This window comes from Pteropus vampyrus, unplaced genomic scaffold (genome assembly GCF_000151845.1).
Source record: "Pteropus vampyrus isolate Shadow unplaced genomic scaffold, Pvam_2.0 Scaffold105, whole genome shotgun sequence".
Classification (NCBI taxonomy): Eukaryota; Metazoa; Chordata; class Mammalia; order Chiroptera; family Pteropodidae; genus Pteropus; species Pteropus vampyrus.
The window spans coordinates 1,180,506-1,188,493 of record NW_011888886.1 but is presented as its reverse complement, the minus strand read 5'-3'; the positions used below and the strand labels follow the sequence as shown (position 1 = coordinate 1,188,493).

Genomic DNA, 7,988 nt, shown 5'->3' with positions numbered 1-7,988 from the left:
AACTTATTTTTTCATCAGAGCCTTGTGATTTCAGAACTTCAAATCAAAGTATATTTTGATTCTTCGAACTATGAGAAAAAACAGAAGTCATATACAACGAAGATGCTAGCTAATAGAAAGGCTAAGGTGCGATGCCGATGGAAGCCGCGTGGACAGAGGCGGCCTCTGTTAGCAATAGCCAAGAAGTCCACCAGATGGGAGTATTTCACCAGAAACGACGTTAGCATTTTCAGCTTAGAAACAAGATCTAACGCATTTTGCTTTTCCCTGTTCATGGCAGAAAAACGAGGAGAACACTGAGTTTAATGAATATTTTAAACTCCATAGTTCAATTTCTACTCCCATTTTTAAAAAATGGCTTCATGGGACATTGTAAACACTGAGAATCACAATCAGAGGTAAATGAACGGTTACCTAGCATATAGCATAGTTTTGATTAGCTATAATAGTACCTGTTTCTCCTAAAATTTATTTAAATTAATTTTTGGGAAAAGGGTGAATATGAACAAAGAGGAGTTTTAAAAATTGATCTCACGGATTTGTATTTGGATTTAAAAATATTGAGTCCTTAACATTGTTACTTAGGTTCTGACTTATTAAACATTAAATCTTGAAGTTGTGTAATAAAGGATTTGCTCTAATCTGAGACATTTTCATGGGCAGACTTTGAGTTCAGAGCTTCCATTTTCTATGCCTGTTTTTCAGAGTTTTATTGCAAAACATTTGCTTTCTATATATGGTGAATGTAAAGCTTTTAAAGATTTCTGAACAGCAGCAATAACATGAACATCTCTTGTCACTGGGTAGCAGCTCACAGTATTATTAGTGTCCCTCAAACAGCTATGGAAATCGGATCTCATTTACTTTTATTGGAATATTTTTAAGTATATCATAGTATAAACTCTTGACATAAATAATGGGCTTTACTGTTGCATGTTGAGGCAGTTGTGAATTTTTTTGTCTCTCTTAACCTCTTTACTGAAGTTTTCTCTGTTATCGTAGCTTGAAATTACTGTTTTGTCATCTGAATTGCTCTTTTCTGATCATTGCATGGTAGTAACTGGGCAGGTGGCCTGCTGGACTCCACTGTCGTTTAGGCTTTTCCCCCTACTGGAAGCCTTTTTGCAAATTAAATCGAATGTAGAATCCCAATAAATGAAACAATGAATATAAATTAATCGATTCAAATTATAACATTTTCTAATAAATTCAGTTCATGGGCTGTTCTGAAGAATATTAAAATTGAAGCATGAGGATAATTTACAATCCTACCTTGGTTTAAACATCTCTTTGCTTCTCTACTTAGTTTTGTAATATAGCAGGGAAATTCTGAATCCAAAGAAGAAATCAGATGTTCCCGGTTTTTAAACTTGCTTTGTAATGGCAGGATGTTTTCAGGTAGTCTGATACAGAAACTTGACAGGTTAATTGGGGATTTTGCTCTGTGGGTGCATCACCAATGTAATCTTATAGTTGCTCCTGTTTCTTATGATTAGTTGAAGTGCTGAGGTCTGCTTTTCGATGCGGTCCGGTCCCCTTGGTCACGAGTTAGCGCCGCGATTTATATTACGCTCTGAGCTCAGGCAAGGAGGTTGCAGTGGTGACGCTGCTTGCGTAATTCTGCGAACGGAAAAGTGTTGGTTTGGATTTAAAGAAAAACAGTGAAGCAATTTAAACACACACTTGAAGACGGAGGAGGAACTTGATTTCAAAGTCTGCAAAAAACTGATGCCAAAAAACCAGGGCGACCTGTCACACAGGCTTATATGTTAGTCTTTTTCAGTGTCTTAAAGTTTAATATGTAACAGCATTCTATTTTATTATATTTCTAAGGAGTTAAAAACATGTAAATAATTAAGAATTTTGAACCGTATTCGTGGCACCCAGTTTGTACCAGTGCAGTGTGCAGGGCACAGACTTTTGAATCAGGCATCTCAGGTTTCAGCTCTGCCACTTACATCAGGGGTGATGGCAGGCCCATTGCTTAGCCTCTCTGAGCCTCAGTTTCCTTGTTTTAAAAGATGAAATAATAGCTCATGGAAGGTTGGGAGAGAGATGAACTAGGTAAAACACCTGCTCAGAGAATGGCAGGCAGTAGGTATTAAATAATATTAGAATAAGTATTAATATGATGACATTTGAACAAATATTAGTTTTTTATTTCCCTTTCAATTAATTATAAATTTTAATGTTTATCTTTCCTATTAGATTTTATATAAGAAAAGGGATACCTTAATGAGAAAATTTTATATAATATACATGAAGGAAGGCAGTACCCTATCAATCCTGTAGTTAGGTCTAAGCAGGTACCTCTTTGAGCTTTCATGTTTTACCTTCCCTGTGTGTTAACTCATCTCTGTAGTTAACAAAACTGCAGTTTAAAGCCTCATGAAATTATGCTTCAGCTGTCTCATTTTACACCCCAAACCCAGGAAGCTTGGGAGCTTGGACATGGAGGGATAGCTATGCATGGGCCATTGCTTTCCTTCACAGCTGAGAGAGCGAGAGAGAGCGAGAGTGAGGAGAGAGAGAGGGAGAGGGAGAGAGGGAGAGAGAGAGAGTGGGAGGGAGAGAGAGGGAGAGGGAGGGAGGGAGGGCAGGCGTGCGTCTCCCACATGGCTGCAGTAGACAGGGTCTTAGAAATTTGCATATTGAGTATTTTTTGATCCGTTAAATTACCTGCCTACATGTTTCCTCCATTAGTATAAAAAAGCAACCTTAAGCCCTAATATTTTGGCCAAACAGATCATTTTGGAAATATACACCCCAGTGGAAATCATTTTAAGAAAATTTACAACAAGCTCTTAAGTAAAAGAATAACATTGTTTAGCGCTGCCAGTGACTTCTGTGGCAACTTAGACAAGTACTTTTATGGTTTACGTTATTTAACCCTAATTAGACCATCTTTAAACACCTGAGTCAAACACATTCAGTGCTTGAACTCAGGAACAAGCAAACCCGAAGGTTTGACTCAATTACACATTCAGTGTGCACAAGCTCTTTGTTGTTTTCTGATGTCGTTACTGAACAGGGCGACTACAAGAGGCAGCATCACTTTCGTGGCCTTGGAAAAGTAGGTCGTGGACACTGTGCACCGCACCGTTGCCTTGAACCTGACCACCCGTGGAAGGGCCTCTTTGTTCTCTCTTCTAACAGATTCTTGCTCCGTTGAGTGTTGTTCATCACTCAGCACAGCTTTCAACATGGGGACAGTCCTAGCTTTTATGACTTCCTTAATGCTTTTGTTACTTCACCCACAGGAAGGAAGGTGTGTCTTTCTGATCCCCTAGGCTACTGCTCTTGCCAACATAATGTGAAAGGTGACTCATGGAATCGTTATCAAGGCACTTTTATAAGAATCTTAGGAAAGATTAAAACTCACGGGGTGCGGGGTGCGGCAAAGGCAGTGCTCAGAGGGAAATTCGTAACTGTAAATGCCTCTATCGAAAAAGAAGGAATATCTTGTTAAAACCTAACTTTACACCTCGAGGAACTAGAAAAAGAAGAGCGAACTTAAAACATTTCAGAGCTAGCAGAAGGAAGGGAAAGACTAGAGTGAAGAAAAATAAAACGGAGAATGAAATAACAGTGATGAGATTCGATGAAATCAAAAGTTGTTTCTTTGCAAAGATCAGCAAAATTGACAAGACTTTCTCTAGACTGACAAAAAAAAAAAAGAGACCATAAATAACAAAAATCAGAAAGTGTGGACGTTACCCCCGAACTTACAGAAATGAAAAGGGTTGCAAGAGAAAACTCAGTGAATGCAGCAAAGGCATTTGACAAAATGCAGCAACACCCTTTCATGATAAAAACACTCAGAACGCTGGGAGTAGAAGGGAACTTTACTCATGATACAGGGCATTTGTGAAAAACCCACAGCTAGTATTATGCTCGTGGTAAATGACAGCAAGTTTCAGCCCTAAAGACAGGAATAAGAAAGGGATACCTCATCTTCCTTGAATGTGTTCCCCCAAAATTCATATGTTGAAACCGTACCCCCCATCATGGTGGTGTTTGGAGGCGGGGGGCCTTGGGAGGGGTGAGTAGATAGATTATAGACAATGGAATGGACTAGATGAGGGCCTGCGGGTAGAGTCCTGACGGGTTTAGTGTCCTCGTAAGAGGGACCAGAGAGCTGGCTGCAAACCGGGAAGATGTTCTCACGAGCACCTGGCCGTGCTGACACCCTGACCTCTGACTTCAAGACTCCAAGAACCGTGAGAAAGAAACGTTTATCCTGTTGTAGTGGCCTGCGTTGACTAAGACACCCGCTGTCACCACTGCTTCACAGTATTATGCTGGAAGTTCAAGTCAGCACAGTTAGACAAGAAACAGAAATAAAAGAATTGAAATTGGAAAGGACAAAGAAACTATCTCTAATAACGTGATCCTGTATCTAGAAAATCCCAAAGAAGCCACAAGAAAAAATTTAACAAGCTTAAATACTCGTACACTGCAAACTATAAAAATTGCTGAATTAAAGATGCTCTGAATCAGTGGAAAGATATCTATGTTCATAGACAGGAAGACTAAATATTAAGAGGTCAGTATTATGCAAAGTGATCTACAGAGTCAATGCAACGCTGATCAAAATACCAGTAGCCTTTTTTTCTTTTTTTTTGGCAGAAACAGAAACCTGATCTTCAAATTCATATAAATTGCAAAGGACCCCAAATAGCCAAAATAATCTCAGAAAAGGAGCGTAAAGTTGGAGGGCTCATAATTCTTAATTACAAAGCGACAGCAATCAAAACAAGATGGCACAGGCATAACGATATAGACCAATGGACTAGAATTGAGAGTCTAGAATAAACCTATACGTCTGTGGCCAGTTGAGTGTTGACAGGGGTGCCGAGTCCATTTAATGGGAGAAGCGATAGTCTCTTCAACAAATAATGCAGCGACAACTAGATTTGCAGATGCAGGAGAATGAAGTTGGACCCATATTTCACATCGTGTCCAAAAATTAACTCAGAGTAGACCATCCTACTCTTTCCCAAGCATGAGGTTCTTTTTAATATCAGAAAGGATAATTGAAGTGAAAATTGTATTAAAAAATAGGGTTCTTTGGGAACAATACGTTTTCTTGTGTAGTTTAGTTATTCTACAAATGTTTATTAGGCAAAAGTGGTAAGACCGAATTCTGCAGTAGGCGCTGGAGATAAACAGTGAATAAAACCAAACTTCCCAGCTCGAATGGGATTGACAGTTTAGAGAGGGAGGCAGACATCAGTAAAATAGTTCCACTCATGTATATAGCACTCCAGTGTGACATGTGGTATGCGAGAAAGCATTCGTTATGGACCCCGTTAGTGGAGGAGTACCACCTGGTCTCTCAGGGAGGACCTCCCTGGAGGGGGGATGGGGCTGGGTTACATGGGAACAGCAGGTGTTTTCTGGGGCGAGACAGAAGGAGAGAGGGTACTGAGCTCCTTTCTAGGGGTTCTAGGTTGTCTTTCCACAGCTAGCGGTGGGCTTACCAATGGATGCTGTCTTGTTTCTTACCTGTTGGCAGCAATGCTGAGCGCCCGTGTTCTGTCTGCTCCGTTAGTCTCCCAGAATCTCAGAAGTGCTCTGTGCAGAGAGAGTGTTTAACAAATAGGCATTCAGACATGGTTCCATAGTGTTAGCGCGTCTGCTTCACACGCAGAAGGTCCTGGGTTTGCGCCCCAGTGGAGCCACGGTCCATGGTCCGTGGCCACGCCACCCTGAACAAGCCCGATGTCTGATCTTGGAAGCTAAGCAGGGTCAGGCCTGGTTAGTACTTGGATGGGAGACCACCTAGGAAGACCAGGTGCTGTAGGCATAAATAATAATAACAATAAAAAAATGGGTATTCACTGATAGAAAGTATTTGAGAGTCTACTAGAACTTAAATTTGTTTCAAAGTAATAAAATTCTGAGGTAGGAATATTCCCTATTTAAAATTAAAAAAAAAGATTATCTTAATTTTTAACTCTTATGGTTAAATAATGACATTATTAGGTGGCTACTTTTAGATAAAGTATGATAAATAATGCCTTCTCTATAAATTATGCTCTTAGAACCTGTTTATGTTTTGATTTAAAATAGAATTTTTTTCCATGTAATTTAGAACCTCATTTTGAATGGAAGTAATGTGAATGGCATATGGAATTAATGTGCCAAGGAATTAATGTGGACTTTCTATAAACCATTGTCGTTTATTATCAAAATGCTTTTAACTTAACCGATGTTGGCATTAACAAGCACTGCTCGATGGTAGCATGAAAGACATTGCGTTTAAGCTTACTGGGGGCTCAGTGATGCCCGAGGTTCTAAAATGCTTTCTGCGGGCCGTTTAACTGCTGGCAACTCTAATTCACATGATTTAATAGTACTGGAAATTTAAATTCACTCTTAATTGAAAAGTGAAGTTACATAAATTCTTTAAATACTAACCTTGGAAAAATATCTGAAAAAAAAAAAAAATAAAGGCACATATGATTTTGATGGCCTGCTGCCAAAAGATTATCATTTACATAAATATCTCTTTCAGTAGAAGAGTTTAGTGTATTGAGCTCAAAAGGTTAGAATAGAGACTTCAATCTGGAGACCAGCAGTAGACTGTTGGCTTGTGAACAGCGGTATTGTTCATCATATTGAGAACACTGTTCACATTCAAGTTTAAGCAGAGCTGGCATTAAAATGCAGTTAATTTGTTTCATGTGACTTGTCAGCTGCGTGTTTTTATCTAAATCTTTCTAGCTTCTCTTCTTAGTATTTTATGTTAAACTCCTGAAATGGATGAACTACCTCGTTAACTGTTTAAGCTCTGATATATCGGCCACTCTGCAAATGATTCTGTGGAATCATTCTCGAAGTTTTCCATTTCATTTTAAATATATTTAATATCAGTTTGAATGCCATTTTCATTTATTGAGAAGTAATCCCGCGTCAGAGGGCTTTTCTAGTTCACGCCTGAGTCCAGTCCATAAACGGGACTTCCTGAAACTCATTCGGACCAAATTGCCATCCTCGTTTTCTCACCAGCATCCCAGTCATTTCTCGTTTGTTAATCTTGTTTTCTGGATTTTCCCTTAGATGGCTTTTAATATTTGGCTACTAGTCAAGTATTGGGTCTTAGCAGTGAAGTGCAAGTCCCAAAGAAATAAGGGAACTGTAACTGATGTTAGAGTAAGGTCCCATTTCACTTTTTGAAGGGCTCGAAAAATCTTACTGTTCCTCTGAAACTGTACTTAGTGAAATCTAACAGTTAATCTTCTTGACTAATTGGGAGCTGAGTGTTTTGAAGATGTCTCCAAGTGTGCAGTGATTTTTAATCTGCTTTATGAGGTGTAATTGACATGCAGTAAACTGCCATATTAAAATTACACAATTCCACAAGTTTTGATACGTGTATTTTCGATATGTGATACGTGTATTTACGCACGCAGTCATCCCCGCCATCAGGAGAGTGGACAAATCTGCCATTTCCAAAGGTTTCCTCCTGTGCCTTTGGAATCCCTCCCTGCCCCCTTTCTCCCCGCGTCCCTGACTTCACAGGGACCCCCTTATCTGTTTTCTGGCACCGGAGATCGGTTTACATTTCTGGTTTTCTATAAGTGAAAACATACAGCTGTGCACTCTTTATTGGCGGCCGTCTTCGGAATTCTTTTACTCAGCATCGTTATGGGGTTGATTCATGTCGACGTGAGTATAAATAAGTTCATTTGTTTTGTCGCTGAGTGGCATCCATTATATGGCTACACCTCAAGTTATTTATCTCTTCATCCGTTAGTGGACATTTGGGTTATTCCCAGTTTTCTCATCTACCGCCTTGTCTTTTAAGCTTTCTTTCATGTTTTCTATCCCTCTATCTCTCTGCCATGCATTTTTACTTATTGCCACGGATGGGCACATTGCCTGGCATGTGGTAGGTCGAACTATATGGAATTTGTCAATATTTGACCAATTGACCTATAAAAATGGCAGTTTTATATAGTTTGATAAAAAAAGTATTTACT

At 39.3% G+C, this 7,988-nt stretch overlaps 1 protein-coding gene and 1 pseudogene across 1 annotated transcript in view; both read left to right on the top strand.

Annotated features, from left to right (window-relative positions):
- The window catches only part of KIDINS220 (kinase D interacting substrate 220), a 77,481-nt gene that overhangs the window by 41,601 nt on the left and 27,892 nt on the right, over positions 1-7,988 (top strand). The gene's annotated exons all lie outside the window — the stretch shown is intronic.
- On the top strand, positions 5,694-5,809 carry LOC111743023 (annotated as a pseudogene).